The sequence below is a fragment of the Macrobrachium nipponense genome, chromosome 10 (assembly GCF_015104395.2).
Source record: "Macrobrachium nipponense isolate FS-2020 chromosome 10, ASM1510439v2, whole genome shotgun sequence".
NCBI classification, from domain to species: domain Eukaryota; kingdom Metazoa; phylum Arthropoda; class Malacostraca; order Decapoda; family Palaemonidae; genus Macrobrachium; species Macrobrachium nipponense.
In genome coordinates, this window is record NC_087204.1 from 59,610,991 (window position 1) to 59,627,617 (window position 16,627).

Sequence of the window (16,627 nt, forward strand, 5' to 3'; positions counted from 1 at the left end):
AGATAAAATAAAGAAATCAGATATAAATAGTATAATAGAAGTAACAGAAGAAAACACTGAAAATACAGATCTTTGTTATTTTTCAGACATAGAAGATGAAGAGATATGTTGCGTTAGCACAGCTGATGATAATAAAGTACAATTTATACTCAATAGAGCAGTAACTTTAAATCCAAAATGTTTGATAAAAATATATTTAAGAGCAAATGAGAACATAAGGGCTAAAGATGTTCTATTCTTGAACGATGAATTGCCAGATTTTGTCAGAATGGATAATTCACTAGTCCACATGAATGGTGATAATTGTGAAGCTTATGTCCAACACTATTCAAAAAACAAACTCACGCTATACGCAGGCACTGTCTTTTGCATAGGAATACCTATTAACAATCCTTTACTAACAGTAGAAGAAAAAGCATTTTTCTCTATAAATGGCCAAAACTCTCAAATAAATCAGGAAGTAAATAAAGCCGATTTTCCAGAAAATAGAAACAAGTTAATTCAAGTGCTAGAGAAATATAGAAATGTTATAGCTGTTGAAGGAGATGAACCAGGAAGAACAAAATAATGTTCTACAACATGATGGAGCCAAGCCATTTTTTATTCCTAATTACAGATTACCAATAAGCCAGAGACCCATAGTTAATAATTTGATAGAGGAAATGAAGAGATGGAGTAATAATTGCTTCTAAATCTCCATATAATTCTCCATTGTTGCTTGTTCCAAAGAAAGATGGCAGTTGGAGACTTTTAATAGATTATAGAAAATTAAATTCCAACACAGTTGCAGATAGACTGCCGATGCTGGTAATACAAGATATGTTAGCTCAATTAGGAGGGGCTTCAGTATTTTCTTCCCTAGACCTCCTCAGTGGATATTGGCAAGTACCTCTAGATGAAAAATCCAAACAATTCACATCCTTCTGCACATATAAAGAACATTTACAGTCTGAAGTAATGGCATTTGGACTCACATCAGCTCCTTTAACGTTTGTTAGATTAATGTTACAAATTCTATGAGACATAGAAAATGTTGCAGTTTATTTAGACGATGTAATCATTTTTAGTTAAGATTTAGAAAGCCATCTCAAAACATTAGAATTGGTCCTAGAAAGATTAAGAATGGCAGGATTAAAAATTAAATTAAAGAAATGTCAGTTCCTCATGAAGTCATTACAATAATTGGGTCATGTAATTAGTGAAGACAGACTGCGCATGCAAGCAGGTAAAATAAAGGCAATAATTTATTATCCAGCTCCCGCTAATTTGAAAGCAGTAAGGAGATTCCTTGGGATGGTTGGATATTATAGACCATTTATAAAAGGATTTGCTACTATCGCCAAACCTTTGACAGAATTAACCAAAACGGATGTTAAATATGAATGGCAGAATGAACAAGAAACAGCCTTTCAATCATTAAAGAGCAAAATGACAAGGAGCCCTGTTTTGGTCTACCCAGATTTTTCAAAAGATTTTTATTTAGCTTGTGATGCCTCGAGCATAGGGGTAGGAGCTGTATTGCTACAAAAGGCCAAAACTAGAATGAGGGCAGTATACTATGCAAGTAGAGTTTAAACCCAGCAGAAAAACACTATAGTACAACCGAAAGAGAGTGTTCATCTTTATTTTGCGGTTTAAAGAGATTTAGACACATACTTTTAGGTCATAAAGTTAATGTGCTAACTGATCACAAACCCTCTTGTGATTTGTTTATAAAGTTCAATAGATGGTTCGTTAGTGTATTAGAGTTTGCTCCAGAGTTCAGCTATATTCCAGGGAAACTTAACACTTTGGCAGATGCATTATCCAGATCTTAAGAAGAAACATAAAAATACATTACAACTAATACCTTCTGTTTTAGTTGTCAAGTGGTAGATTTAGATTTAGAAAGAGTGAAAGTAGAACAGGATAAAGATCCAGAAATCAGACAAATAGTAGAACTACTAACAGATGAATCCATAAAACCTGATTTTCAGTTAATAAAAATGGTAGTTCTCGACTATATATCCCAAAAACACTAACCAGAGAAGTTTTAGAACTAACACACTCATATAAGTTGGCAGGACATCCAGCAATTAAAAAGACAACTAGAACTATAACTAGAAATTATTTTTGGTCACATTGTAGTGAATATGCCAAGAACTTTGTACAAAATTGCGTAGTTTGTAACCAACATAAAGGTAACGTAAATGCAAAAGCTCCACTTGAAAACTATCCATCAGAGTTAAATCCATTTCAAGTAGTAATTATGGACTTTCGAGGTCCACTTCCAACAACTATTAGAGGAAACAAACAAATATTAGTCTTCTTAGACTATCTAACTAGATATGTAGAATTCATACCTGTAAGAAACAGAGATGCAGCTGCAGTAGCCGAAGCTCTTAAATCTAGAATTGTAACCAGACTTACATGTCCTCAAGTTCTTATATCTGATAATGCTGCTGAATTTACCAGTGATCTTTTAAAGAAAATATGTGAATTTTATGAAATAAATAAATGTCAAATAACAGCTTATAAACCCAGTTCAAATGGAGCAGTAGAACTAACTAATCGTAAAATAAAGGATACCCTGAAAACTTTAGTAAAACCACATACAGAAGATTGGGACTTCGCTCTTGAAGACGTACAGTTCACATTGAATAATACTGTTAATGAGAAGATAGGAGAATCTCCTCATTATTTGCTATATGGATATCAGAAAAGAATGCCAAATACGTTGTTAGATGATGCAACACCACCAAGACATACTTATAACTATAATGACAATGTTGCATGGAAAACCAGACGTACTTAAGAGACTATCATGCAGACAAGAGCTAGACTAAAACACGTATATAAGACTCAAGAAAAATACTATAACAAAAATACCACTAAACAATCATGTACCAGAAGGTCCGAATGTAAAAGTTTCTCCCTAATTCACTGGGCCATATAGAGTAATAGAAGTGTTCAAATAAAATAAATACAGAGTAATAAATGAAAGTGCTCTAAAGGAAAAGGTAGTTCACTGGAATCATATATAAGGAAGGAAAATACTGTAAAAAATCCAATTACAACGAGGTATGATCTAAGAAGCAAAAAGAGGTAAAAATGTGTGTATATAGCCTTATGTAAATAGTCTTGGACTCAAAATATCATAACTGTGTTGTATATAGTGCACCTTATGTGTCTATATATAAAGGAAATCTGATTAAGTCTAATTTTTGCAGAGGCAAACATGCGGCTCATCATAGCACTAGTTTTAATTGGACGCATCTCTTCAGAAGTGGAGATAAGAAAAGGTGCCCTGTTAAAAAGACATGGAAAAGTCAAAATGATCAAGGACCTTGGAATAGTTAGTAAAGATATTTCCATAGTGCTAAAACGTGAAAGTGAACTAAGAGGTATTAACGCAATTCTACAGAAGGGTGATAATAACAGTGCCATGTAATTATTGGAAAAGTTGAGCATGAACATAGATAACACACTGACAACAAGGTCCAAAAGATCCCTCTTACCCTTCATTGGAACTACTCTATATCAGTTGTTTGGGGTTGCTACCGAAGCAAATGTAGAACAAGAAAAGGAAAGAATTGACAGACTGGAAAAGTGGGCAGCCGCAAGGGGTACAGTGATAAATAAAATGATTGCCTCTCACAATCAAAATGCAGAACAAATAGAAAAATTGAAAGTCTTCATAAGTCAAGTAAAACAGATTCTTTGTTTCTGGATATATATATATATATATATATATATATATATATATATATATATATATATATATATATATAAACATATATATGTGTGTGTGTTGTGGTGCGTTTTTGTAAGGTAGTGTTCGATAAGAAACTGTTTTTAAGATGCAACACTAAACTGCATATTTTTTTCATAAGCAACTTTTAATTCTTATACGCTGAGGGAAGTCGAGATGTTCAAATCTAAGACAGAGAGAGAGACAGACAGACAGACAGACAGAGAGGAGAGTATGAGATGGAGAGGAGACGAGAAAGGAACTGAGAGAGGAGAGGAGAGAAAGAGAGAGAGAACGAGAGTGGAGTCGAGACAGAGAGAGAGAGAGAGAGAGAGAGAGGAGAAATCATTACAAACTATGGTAATCTTTTTTTTGTTGGAAAGTGGGGGAGGTCACCCAAGAAGTTGTATAGATGTTTGCGAAAGACTTGCAAGAAGTTAATCCTTTGCCTCCTAGACATCCAGACAAGTGTTTTTATAAGTCGACAATATGTATATTTTGCTCTCATTACATTGTGTTGGGAGTGATGTACAATCTGTGATTTTGCGGTAAGGAATGTCCTGTAGGATTCATAATAGCGCGTTCTTTTGAAATGTTATTGAAAATTCGGAAAATAATCAATATATTAAATCGTATATTTTCCTGGCTACCGACAAAGACTCGTTGACAACATATCCATCTGCGAGGGGAATTCAAACGAGAAAATAAATCTAACTTTAGTTACAAATCTCCAGTTATCAGTGATCAAAGAAGAGGGCTTCGATTCCAAGATAAAAGCCTATTCCAGGCTCCATAAAGAAAGAGATTTCCATACGGTGAATTCATGACAACGCCGGTTCCAGTCAGAAGGTTCTTCCCCTTTGCCTCTTCCTAGTCGCTTCCTCCATTTCACCACTCCCTTTCCCATCATCCCCCATTCTATCTCCCTATCTCCCTACTCTCCCAAAAGGCTTTCTGATCCTTCTTTTTCCTTGCTGAACCTTTTCCTGTAGATCTTTTCAAGTGCAAATACCAGCCACCAATTTACATAGAAATCTCATAAGAGTTGACAATAGACTGGATCTCCCTGGAAACGATCAGACGCTGGCAGCCCCAAGAAGGTTTTTACTATGAATTTCAATCTTAGCCATAATTCTCTTTTTATAAGAAAGAATGAGTGTAGTGAAATCTTTTGACGATACGAGGTCATCCTTTTTTCCACTATGCTTTTTGAAACCTTTACTTCTTGTAACTCTTTCTTCCATACTCTTTTCTGTTTTTGTTTTTAATCTTTGAACATAACCATTAATTCTAAGTAAGTTGTTTGAAAACATTTTGTTTAATCCTTCTGAGATAGGAAAATAAAACAAATATTAACGGCAACATATCGTGCACTACATTATGGTAAGACCCCAACTTCTCCTCGCTCATCGTGTCGTTCAAGTTCGCCCCATTTTTCCTCAGTTGTGAATATTGCCTTTATCATTTTTTTACAAATATTTTTCACATTCAGTAGACAACAAAGGTAGCGTCAACGTTTATTTCCTGCATATACACCCTTAGTACCTTAACATATCCAGATAGCCACCGGAATGTTTCAGATGAACACTAGAAAACAAATCTAAATAAATAACTGTATATATATATATATATATTATATATATATATATATATATATATTATATATATATAATATATATATATATATATATTATATTATACATATATATATATATATCTATATATATATATTAATATTATAAATACATTTTTATTGCGCTATATCCTACGGAGAGAGATTCCCAAGAAACGAGAGCATACTGACCACTGCTATATTCATAGTTAAACTTCTGAACCATGCGCGGAAATTTTCCAGAGCACTTTCTGCCTCATACTCCTATACATACTTGACCACTCATCTTTATCCTACACATACTGTCTCACCTCTTGGATGTTGAGGACCTTCCTTTCTAATACCTCTCCCATAATATCTACTCATTCAATTCTAATTCTTCCCTGCCTACATCCCCATAACAATTCTGGAATATGCACTGTTCTCATCATCCTCTCCTTCTACATTCAGTCTACATGACTAACCAAATTCTTTACATTCTGTTCCAGCCAGTCACCTGTGTTAGTTATGTTAACATTTCTCCTATTCCTTTTACATATCTCCACATTTCTTGACCTGTCATTTCTTCTTATAATGTCTGCGATATAACATATACTTGCATAAAACTTTATTCATCCCTCCAGCTGCCGCCTTAATTCTTTCTATCGAGTTCAACATATACATTTCAGTGTTACAGAGGAGAGTTGATTCAACAATACATTCATACATTCCATCATCGGCTTACACAGAGGCTCCATGCTTCCTCTAAGCTATTGGCACTTATTACACTGCCTTTCCTGCTGCATCTAAACTGTCACTCAATTTTTTATCTTTCCACCACCAAATGAAAAATTTGCTTAAAAAAACTATCAAAATCCACCGTTTCTATTTATTCACTTTCTATAATAACATTGCATGCTTGCTGTAATCTTTCTTCTGTTGTAAACAGTTCCAAATTCTTCCACTTGATCCTGCAGCTTTTCAGCACTGTCCCCAATCACCACTGTGTGATTTTTTAATAAAACCTATTTTACATTCCATCTCCTCACCGAATAAATATGGACCTACTTATGCTAACCTTTCTCTGACTCCCTTTACCCTTTCATTCATAAATATGATAAACCGACATAGGGACATAAGACACTCTTATGTCAGCCCTATTGTTAATTAGATCAGTCACTTTCCCATCTGAAAACTCTAGTACATGGTTCACATGCACCATAGAAGCTATTTATCGCTCCAACAATTAACCTTCTATGCTAAGTAGAACAACACCTCAGTATTTCTCAATCTTACATTTGCTTTTATACAAAGGTGCATTTACTCCTCTTACTCATTCCTTCCACGCAATTCCCTCAACCAGCAATATACTACATAAACTGCCCTGCCACTTCATCCAACTACAGCTGTCTTATCATAATATCCCCCATCTAATTCCATCAACTAGCGACTTTCCAAAACTCGCCTTCCTTACATTCTCAATGTTAATGTCATAAAGCATTATCAATTTTAGCCTAGTCCTCTCTACCCTTTCTTCACTGAGCTCAGCTTTTGTCTATCCTCTACTACATTAAAGCATTCTTTATCCATTAATTATTTTTTTGAGATCCATGTCCTCATTAACCCTTTTCCCTGCATTTATTTACTCACAGAACAATTTCTGTCCCCCCTGAAAACATAATTCACTTGCTCCTGTCTTTCTTTTTACATGCATATTGTTTTTCTCTTAGGCCTTAATTATTACCCATCTTTCTGTGTTTCTGCATACAATGATCCCATTTGTCTTGATAATTATACAGCAAATAGCTTTCTCAAATCTACACTACTCATGTCCCTGATCCCATCACTAATAATTTTGATTCCTCCTTTCCCCGATTCCAAAACCCTTGCCAATTCTATAACGCCAGCCTGGAATTTTACACATTTTTCAGGTTCTCCAACTTCTGCGTCTTTAACCCTTGCATATTTTTTTATCATTTTATTTTCATATGCTCTCCTTGAATTCTCTTGTCCTGATTAGCTCTACAACTACATTATCGCTACTTCTTTCTAACCTGAACTTATACCCATCCTAACTTTTGTCGCAACCAAATAATGATCCATCCCATCCTCCACTCGCAATTACATACATCAACTTGTTCTTCTGTTGTAAAGAATATTACGTCTGAATATTTGTTCAAAGAGCAAAACCATCAAAAGATATCGTCATATAGAATTATAAAACTAAATAATGAGCATATTCAACATCTGAAAATTGTCACCCAAGAATAAAACCATTTTCATATAACGGAATTAGGAAGGCGAAGGGAAGTGACGAAATGTTATATTATTATACTGATAAGAAAATAGATGAGGAAAATGATTACCCCTATTCGGACATATGAGGAGTAACTGTATTACTTACTAGCTGTCTTTTATTTTTCTTTAATATCAATCGGTTCACAGTTTTAGATTCATACAAGCTACCATCCGAGTTAGGAGTCTTTTTGTTTCCTACTTTTCCTTTAACTCAGCGTTGCAATTCACATTTTTTTATCTGTAAGCTTCATCTGTATATAAAATTTAACCTTGCTTTAATTTGTATTCGCTTCGCATTAGTTTATGCTGTGCTATAATTTTTCATATTGCTCTTTGTTCTTATCCTTTTATTTATAACGTATACTTTGTTGAATTGTACTAATTATTATTGATCCCTCTCATTTCCTTTATTCTTAGATCGAATGATGTAACTGATTCCGTGCGTATAACTGACTGAATGTGATTTTTAGCTACTGGTGGAAATCCAGTTATGAAAATAGTTTTAAAATTTCACCGGCGGATTTTACTCTATGTAGGTATAAATTAATCTGAGTATCATAGAAGTAGTTCGGCTGGTATTACTGAATATGCAACGGAAGCAATTTCTTGAGGGTACCTATGGAAAGATTTCATATCAGATCTGAAAAAAAGAAGTTCTGTACGGATTTTCTGGGATGTCTTGTTGATATTGTTGAAATATTGATTAAATTGTACAGATTGTGTTTAGGGGAATATGGTCTAATGCTCAAAATGAACCCGGAAATATGCGAAAACATAGACAGCTTCTAGAAATTAGCTCCATCCTTCTTCCTGCTCAACTCAAGACGGCAACGTCAGGGAAGTCTTAGGTTTTTCTGTAAGTGGTACTGAATCCATATAACCTCTTACGAATCCGTTCCAAGTGGATGACGTAAACCACGCGCTGTGCAAAAATCGACAGCGTTGTCAGTTGTAATTTAGGCAGTTTTCAACACTATCAGTTATATTTTAATGGCTTATTAAGAGATAAAAAAATTCATTTTGTGGAATCTGGGCTGTCAAGTCAAGCAGTGGGACACTTTCGACAATACAGCAAGGAAAAGATCCAGAAAATAAAGGAGAAGTACAAGGGTCTAAATGTGCAACTAGGAGGAAAATCTACAGATCCAGTAAGGAAGACTTCAGAGCAAGATGAGAAGAAAGAAAACGGATATTTGGGTTAAGTGAAAGGCCAAAAACTGAGTCCTAAAGGACTGTGCAAACACCTTTAATGTACATATTTTATAAAACTTAGCAAAGGCATATTTTGTTTTTGTACCCACGTGACACAATTATATACTAAAGTTATCTTTTTGAAGATAGAAGGTGAGAAAACAAAACATGAGGTACAGTCACGTTATAAATTATGCATCAGTTCCTTAATGTTTCAGACATACAGCATTTGGTAGTATGCAGCAAGTGGTATATGGCAACTGTTTAGCAGGCGGCGCCAGCGCATTATGTGCCATGTTGACAGACTGATGTCTACTCACTTGCTCATTTGAGGGGTGCCCCAGTATTTTCCTGAAGTCTACTATAAACAGGCTCCATCCCCTTGGCCGTCATCCCAGGCCTGGCTCCGCCCCCTAGCCTATTACCAACAACGATTGAATATTATTATTACAAACAAATTAGGATTTACTAGTCCAATGAGTCTAAATAGGCACTCACAGTGCTGACCCGAAAACATTCAGGAGGAAATTATTAAAATCAATATACACATAAAATGCATATCTAGAGTGGAATGGGTTGGAATGGTATTTAAAGAATAATAATAAATTAATGAAAATTTAAAGATTGAAGAAGGAGATAGAATAAGATTATTAATAAAAAAATAAATTGAAAATTTAAGAAAATTTGATTGTTATCATAAAACTGAATTAGATAAAAATGACAAAAGTCAACTATTTCGGTTAAGTATAAATATGTTAAATATTAAAGATCAAATTAGTCTTTCTTAGAAATATTGAAATTCTATATAATGAAAAATCTGATTCTGATAATATTGCTGATAATGATTTATGGCCTAAATATAATTTATTTTGTCTGTAAAAATTAGGCAATAACATAGAATATACTTTACAGTTAAAATTTTGTTGCAAAAATTACAAAAAGTGATGTCCTCATTCAGAGTTGTCTTTAGATACTCATGGGTTAGTCTCGTATGATCTATTTGTATTCTTGAATAAATAACCTTTGAAAATACACCTGTAGCGCGCTTGTAGCTATTTGAACAAAGGGTACTTTACAAGCAATTAATACAAATATACAAGATATGGCCTTATACCATAAGTTTCCTCCCTTCTTAAGGTACACTGTATAAAAGGCACATTGTGTAATAAGTTTAGGTGAATGGTAACACTGGTCACTGATCACAAGTCCAAGAATCGAATCACAAACCCTTAATTTTGATCACAAGCATGAAACTTAATACAATTCTGTGTGTGCATATGTCTCTCTCTCTCTCTCTCTCTCTCTCTCTCTCTCTCTCTCTCTCTCTCTCTCTCTCTCTCTCTCTCTCTCTCTGTGACCGAAGAAGTTTTGTAATATAGGTATATTTTTCATAGTATAATTATTATTGTAACAAGTCATCATAAAAGGAAGCGTAATACCTGATTGTAATGTATCTAGCTATGCCTAGATGAAGCTGCGGCCGTGTTTGAGTTGACAATAAGTAAGAAAAAAATATAAAAAAGAAAACAAGAGCTTAGTTGCATATTTACTAGATGTTATTAACAGTGTTTTTTTATATGTAGCAATGTGGTGACTGGTACCCGCTACAGTCATCTAGGTGATGTACTGCTCTCTCACAAACGCGGAGAATCGTAAGTATCTCTGTCTTGAAGGAGACAGGATTTTCTGCAGAGAGCAGTTGGGAAACTATAATTTGTAAGACATTCTAATGAAGGTTAGAAATGAAAAGTGAGCATGAGCAGGCCAAATTATGCACATTAGCCCGGACGGCAGATGCATTTTCCTGAGGATGTTTCATTGGTAATTAAAACGGATGTTAATTACCATTGATTACAACGGATGTTGTAATCAATGAATATACCTTAAACATAATGCTAATAGGTTACTTTGTCTTATTAGCATTTACAAATAGTAAAGAATTCATACAGCATACACACACATACATACACGCACACACACGCGCACAGACACACACAGACACACACACACACACACACATATATATATATATATATATATATATATATATATATATATATATATATATATATATATAATATATATATATATGTCTTAGCTAAATATGGCATAAAAATGTTATACATTAAAAGCAAAGGTTATTTGTATAATTTTTATTGGTAATACACTAGGGGGAGGTGGTGCCTGTTTACACTAGTAGACTTCAGGGAAATGAGCCCCGGAGCTAGACAAGGCTGACCTAATCTTAAACCAACCAACGAATTACTTGCTTTTAGTTTTTGTCTCTTTTTAAGAATTGGGATGTTCGATTTTTCCTTGTTACTCAGTTTACACCATTATTTTCTCTCTCAAGAGGGTCCTCTAGCACAAAATTTTAGGTCTATATGTTCTGTGTATACAGCGTTAAAAAACAAAAATATTTATTACTATTTATTAATTTTGTTTATTATAATAAAAAGTTAGAAGGATGCTGTATATCAACCTCTAAATATTTGGATAGGCCTATTGATTCTTGCCTGATTTGAGTGTATCTGGGCATCCTGTCATAAGCATTTTGATTTTTCTTACCTGAGGATTTGTGTGAAATTAGATTTTTATAAAAAAAAATCATGCATTCTTTTACAGCTGTTGCGCAGATATATGATTGATTATTGATCTTTTTATGACTGGCCCCGTAAAATTGCCCACTTGGCCTAATTCTGAGCATACTATATACTTGAGGACTAAATAATCTTTGCATCTAAAATAGTTAGTAGATGATACTGATACTGGTTATGAAGTCGAGTTGTACGTAACATTCAAGAAATGTCATTCGGTAGAAAAAAGAAGTTAACGAATTAAACCAATACAAATAGAGAACGACATAAAAAAATAAGTAAATAGCTCCTTTCGAAAATAATGGAAGAAAGCACCAGTAAATTATGTTTCTTCCATATTTTCAGCAACTCTAGCCAGTTTCAGTTCATGGATGCTATTCACATTCTGATATTTACTGTGATCCCAATAGCACCGATCACTCCGTTAACACCTAGGCCCATTTTCTTATTTGATATATCTGACTACTCATTCGTATTTATTCTGTAAATTCGACATTTTTTTTATGATTTAAATAAAAAAATTGGCACATGTAAGATTTATAAGTTATCGTTCATCAAAACCAGTCTCCTCAAAATTTGGAGTTCCAGACGTGCCAACCGAACTACTGTCATAAAAAGTGCCACAATTGGCACAGTGCCCAATTCTAGGACTTAGCATTCCATTTGACTAGGAAAATTTTTAGCCAGAAAAATTGCTATAGGTTTAGAGATATTTTCAAAGTCTGGTTATTTTATACATTGTTTTGATTTAATTGCTGATTTAGTGTTACTTCCTAGTCTCTATATTTTGTGAAATTGCCATTGTCTCTGGTGAGACTTACATCTTGTGTAATCTTATTTCCTCCCTATGGTGAATTCCTTCATTAATTCTACACATGTTAGTTTGCACTAATGTTTGCTATGATGAAAATAATACTGTTAGGCGTCTTCTTGTGACGAAACAAAGTCACTTAGCGAAGTTGTAGGGCTATTAACACACCTGAACATGTCATGTCGCCCATCAGGGTAAACTAATAGTATGTGCTGCCTTAAACAATTAAGCTAGCAGTATTATATGTGATGTAATTTACCCTGTAGGCTAAGTTTTATTTAATCATTATTTGCTATTCATTTTAACCATCATTCTCAGTGTTGGAATGTAGCAAGCTGTTTTTCTTTTAGTCACGTCACACTTTATTTTCTAATATACTTGATCAGTAAATCCTCTGCATGTTGAGTAAACCTTCATGAACATGATCATCGGCAGAGCTTGAATCTCGTTTATAAGTCCACTCAAGGGAGTATGGAAGGCTCAGTAATTTATATTTGTCATTTGTCATTGCTTCTGGCTTGTTATGTCCATTCCAACCCGTCTAGGGTTGAAATGCACTCTAGCATGCATGAGGAGGTGTTTAGGATTTTAAGCCAGAACCAAGGAAAGTTAAGACCTCTTTATAACATGACTCATTCATCTTTGCCTATATGCAAGTTGCCCCTGTGAACTGAAAGACTCCATTCTTTAGAAAAACCCTCTTTGCACCCATTGGCTGTCCTGGATTTACTTCTCCACAGGAGACCTTGGTGGGGGGGAGCCTACCCAGGCGAGATTTCAAAAGAGCAGGGTCACAGCAGCTCAGAACTCTCAGAACCGTCAGAACTTCCTCAGAACCACTCAGAAGCACGACTTACTCAGACTTTCTCAAGCCCTGCAGACTCCACTTCACCCTTTTCTGCTCCCCTTCCTCCTCTGGGGGTATTCCACAAGTATTCATATACCTCCATAGTGCACAGACATATCAGCAGATAAAAAGACTATCAAGTCCAAGATTTCCAGGTACTGTGAGACATAAATTTAATGCAGCCAGGGAATTATTTTGCCTCTCGTCTGTATTTCATTTCCATTTTTCCAAGGTGACTTTCCCCCCCTTCTTTGTTCTGCTTCTCACTCCCCCCAATTTTGGTTCAATGCTGTGAGTAATTCCCTTGTGATGCTAGTAAACATCCCCTAGTTAATTCAAGCAACATAATAGTCCTTTCTGTGTTAACTCCCAGTCATTTCATGCCCCTTGGAGTGGGTTGTAAATTTTTATGCTAAGAGCAAGTAGTGTAACATTCCCCACGTGTTCCTTGCCTTAGTACTGATGCTAGAATGCAATCTCTTTGCAGACAAACTTCGTGCCTGATTGTAGGAGAAATTGGGAACCCTTTGGAATAAGGCTTGCATTAAAATAACCTGTTTGCGCAAAATTCTGATCTCCGTATCTGGTTCATTTCCCAGCCACGTTTTTCCGGTGGATCAACAGTCAACCACCTTATTAGTTCCTGGACCTGTGTAACTTAATGTAAATATAGTTCAGTTAAAACTAAAGTCCAGAGTTTATGTAGATTCCTCCTTGTAGTTTTTTTTTGTTTGTGATCTGTCGTCCCTCCAGTCAGGGCCATTTTTAAGAGTGTTAGAGCACATTTTCCAGGAGGGAACAAGCAGCTCAGAACAATATATATATATATATTATATATAATATAATATATATATATATATATATATATATATATATATTATATATATATATATATATATATATGCACAGTTTAACCGCATTTTTGTATGTCTCTCATTTCGTATGTCTTGGTTATCTCAGACTTTTTTCTATAAAACTTTGTCTCGGTTATTGGACGTTTTTTCGGTTTTCATAAACTCGGAAACGCTCCGTTCCAGGCCCATCGTGTGACTGGGCCCCATATCGACCGCCCAAACAAAGCATCCCATCTTCTTTCATGACCCATTTTGCTTTTGTGTTCGTTGATTTTGTGCTTTATGTGCTTTTTCATTCGAGTGAAACTGCTAAATAAGCCATCATGGGGCCAAAGAAAGTTCCAAGTGCTATCCCTTGTGTATAAAAGGTGAGAAACACAATAGAATTTAATAAAGAACTTGTAGTGTTGGAGGAAGTTGCATGCCAATCTTAGTGAGAAAATGCGTATGACAAGCGATGCTGATAGTGAATTTAAGGCCAGCAGAGTCTGATTTGAAAAATTCAGAAAATGAATGGGCTTGCAAAATGTGCCTACTTCAAGGATTAAGGAAATTCTTGCAAAGTGGAATGATGTAAGAAATTTTGTGGAGAATTATCATCCCAAGAGGTTGTAAGCCATGTCTCCATCATGTTTAATGGCAATGTCGTGTTTAATTTTAGGTAAATTTTAAAGAAACACCAAAAACAAAAGTTTTTTGGTCAGTTTTGTTGTGTGACAGGGGTCCAGAAACTCTCAAGCTGGTCCTGGAGCCAATAAAAATCAAAGAGGGGAAGTAACCTCAGTTAGTGCTAGTAAAAAACAAAGAGAAGTAACCCCAGTTCCTTGATACCTGAAGTCCTTCTGGAGGGAGATTCCCCTTCCAAACAATAACCTCTTCTCCTACCTCTCCCTCCTCTCCAGCTTCCATATGCTAACAAGTGTTTTCCATAAAGATAAGAGTGATCTTAAATGCTCTATTCATTTCATTAGTCATTTCTATTCATTTCTCATTGTTTCCTGTATGTAAAACTGTTTATTCCCTCTAAAATGTATTTCCCTATAAAATGTATTTTTGGGGATCTGGAACACATTAATTGCATTTACATTATTCCCTATGGGAATTATTGTTTTGGTTTTTGTATATTTCAGTTTTCATGGGAGGTTCTGGAACGGATTATGTACGAAAACCGAGGTTCCACTGTATATGTATATATGTATAATGTATATATATATAGATAAATATATATAATATATATATATATATATATATTATCTATTATTATATTATTATTATTATTATGTGCTGCTACTTTGATAACACATATATCTTCTCTTTGACTGTATGAAATGTTAGAAGAGAGTTTTGTTTTTGCAACATTTTCAGATTCCTTAGTTAGCTTAGAGTAATAGGATATCTAAAAATGTATGTTCAGATTTCACATAACATAATGTAAAAGAATATAACGTATAACATAAAAGGAGAAAGATTAACTTTGTCCGTTCCAAGATAGAAATTGTTTCTGTAATATGTCAACACCTCAGATTAGAGGAACTCGAGATCTCGTGCTGTTTTGGAAATCTGTTATCGCATCTGATAAGGGACATCCGTTTCGATAGAGTACGTGTCTTTGTTGAGCATACTACGTACATGACTGGTTTCATACATGTATGTCTTTGCCGAAAGCATGTGAAGATTTCACAATTTTTCTGCAAAGTTACATCATATTAGAAGCTTCTGGAAGGATTGCACCATCTTTCGCATGCCCATACGTTTTGTGCGAAATCCACTGTTTTCAGCTTCCGTAAGGAAGAAAGATTCATTCTGACTTAGATCCTCATAGCGTTTAGATCTCCCCCCTCTCTCTCTCCCTCGCCATACTTGACATTACATTAACGTAACTTACTGAATGGTCACTCGCAACTTTTAGATTTCGGATTTCTTAGAGTTATTTAGTATTATTTAGTGCTTTTTGTGGAATCTGAACAAGCATTGTACAAGTGTGTAACGGCGCCTTCTCTTTTGTGATATATTGTGAATTGGTGAAATTTTTGGAACGAGCTGCAGCAGTAAGAAAATTGGTACTAAGGTAATGTTAATAGAAGTTTATTAGTTGCAACTAATAGTTACAGTGGTTTCATGAAACAAGTTTAAATTTTTTACACATTGCAAATTTTTGTGTTTTGTGTTTGTTTCATTTGAAGTGATTTTTGTGCATTTACCAATTTTTCTTATTGAAGTGATTCTTTTGTGCATTTATCCATTTTTCTTATTGAAGTGATTTTTTTGTGCATTTATCCATTTTCTTATTGAAGTGTGTTTTTATTTTATATTCTGTGTGATTAATGGCTTTTACAATATTGGTATTTTCCACATCTTTCTGTATTTTCATTTGCATTCACAATTTGATTAACTTGGTTATTTTCAATAATTAATCGTTACACATTTAATTGAATTTAACACTTGTGAATTAATTTGCATTTACTTAGAATTCTTTTCGAGTTTTATTGTTGTTTAGCACTTGTGAATCAATTTCCAAATTTTAATTATTGCCTAAGACTTTTGAATTTCGATTGAATTAGTTTTCTTGAATTTTGTGATAAATTAATTTTGATTTAATTTTACTTAATTAATTCAAGGATTAATTGAACTTTTCTTTCTTTCCAATTAACGGTAAATTTCCTTGATTTTGTGAATTTCACTTATAAATTTTGAGTTTGATGATAAAT